Source organism: Corvus brachyrhynchos, unplaced genomic scaffold, assembly GCF_000691975.1.
Source record: "Corvus brachyrhynchos isolate BGI_N302 unplaced genomic scaffold, ASM69197v1 scaffold616, whole genome shotgun sequence".
In the NCBI taxonomy this organism is placed as follows: Eukaryota; Metazoa; Chordata; class Aves; order Passeriformes; family Corvidae; genus Corvus; species Corvus brachyrhynchos.
In genome coordinates this window covers 695,754-697,901 of record NW_008238831.1, presented here as the reverse complement: position 1 = coordinate 697,901, position 2,148 = coordinate 695,754, and positions in this window count along the sequence as shown.

Here is a 2,148-nt window from a genome sequence, read left to right as displayed (position 1 = left end):
CCCCTCCGTGGCGGGCACAGGGTGCCCAGCGCAGCTGCGGCTGCCCCTCGATCCCGGCAGTGTCGCAGGCCAGGCTGGTCATTGGGGCTGGGAATAGCCTGGGACAGGGGAAGGTGTCCCTGCCCGTGGCACGGTGCAATGAGATGGGCTTTAAGGTTCCTTCCAGCCCAAACCATTCTGGGATACATGGACTCACGAGATGGCTCTGTGTGTTGTACTGTTTATTTAATAAACAGTTTTATTTAATAAATTCTAACCTGTGCCTTAGGTCTGGCTGACCCATCTGTGCTTTGAAGCCTGTGCCTGTTTCTGCTGGGTCTGCTCCTCCAGCGGCCCAGATGAGATGGAAATCCACCCCATCCATGGATAAAATGGGATTTTTTTACCAAAATTTCCCTGACTGACAGCAGGCACAGCATCTAGAAATAACTGATGGTCCTTGACAGGGAAAACTTCTGTCCAGGTTAGATGAAGACAGAAAGGGCAGAACACAAAAGCCTGTAAAGGAGATGTGCTGTGTTTGCAAGGAGACATGGAAACCCCTGGCCCAGGTGGTGGCATTTCCACATAGCTGACCTCAACCCTTGGCAAAGAGCAGCTTTTTCAGCCTTTAGGGTCTGGATCCTGCTGGCAAACTCTGGTGTGGCCCCATCCTCCTGTGCCACTGCCACAGGGAGACGGAGCATCCAGAGCAGGTGACCAAGGACACTCAGGCTGCTCGCTGACCACGCAGCAAGGACCAAATGCAGCCGTAGGCACTGGAAATTGGAAGCAAAACTGCCCTAAGCAGCGTGGTGTGACAGCACAGCACTGGGCTTGCCATGAAAATGGACCTGTTTCCTGCTGAGCGTCTTTTTCTGTTACCTGTTCAAGTTTCTGCCAAATGGTGAAGAGATGGAGGATGAAGGAATGGAAATGGTGCAAAGTCCTTTCTTATTGACAGCTCACCTGTTCCACAGGACATTTGTGTCAGCAGAAATGTCCTTCATCCATTCAAAATTGCTTAGAACAATACCAGTCATGCGGTTTAAACCCTTTTTATAGCATTTAAAAGGCAAAGCAAGAGCTGCAAGTCTCCTTCCCCATCGAACACCTGCTGCTGCTCACAGCCTGGGGATGACAATGTGATGTGCCCCAAAAGCTGCCCCATTTCCATTCGTGGGGACAAAGCCAACACCAAAGGTGCCACTGCCCCAAAGTCCCTCTAAGCGGGGCCACAAAGCCCTGACCCACACAGAGATTGCCCACATCAGCGTGGGCTGTGCCCGCGCTGCCCCTCACCCTGACACGCTCCATTGCCATGGAAAATGCATCCTTTTCCTGTCAAACCTGGGCCCCCAGCTGGCAGCTGAGCTGGATCCTCCCCACCTTCCCATCACAGCCCATAATGAAGGAGTCGCGGGTGGACTTATACCCACGGCATAACACCCCACACAACGGTGCCACTGAGAAAGGCAGGACAAAATCCAGCTCCATTCTGCTGTCCCTGGGATCAGACATTGGCCCTGACAGCAACCAAGGCAGCAGATACTTGTTTAGGACACCAAAGTAAAAAATCAGCATGTCTCAGTCTAAATATACCCAGGGCAGGGATTTGCTGACAGCACAATGCTCCTGGTGCTTTCCAAAGCACAGCCTGGTGTTCTAACTATGGGAAGAATTCCCAGGGCAGAGGGAATGAGGAGAAAATGAAAAACAGAAAAAAGGGGGAAAATTTCTTCCATTAATTTGTACAAAGAGTAAATCTGTGTTGCCATCCTGGCAGCTCCAAGGGTTCCTGCACCACACCAATGCATGTTGCACATCAGGATGGGTCTCAGTCTGGCAAGAGATGTCAGATGGAAATGGAGTTCCTGTAATCTGCTCTTAATGGTGTGGTAAAAGCGATTCCTATGATGTGAGAGAAAGAGAAGAACATAGAAATTAATTAAGGAAAGCATTATAAAAACAAAATGTTTTGGCTTTAGTGTAGAACACCAAGGAAAGCAAGAGAGGGGATATCAATCCCTGTATCTGTAAATTAAAATTGTTTCTGAACATCTCACAACTTAAGGCCTCATGAGGACTGAGCAATGTGTCCAAGGCATAATAAGATGAAAAAACAGGTTTTGATAAATTTATTCTGAGATAGAAACTCACTGGGAAAGA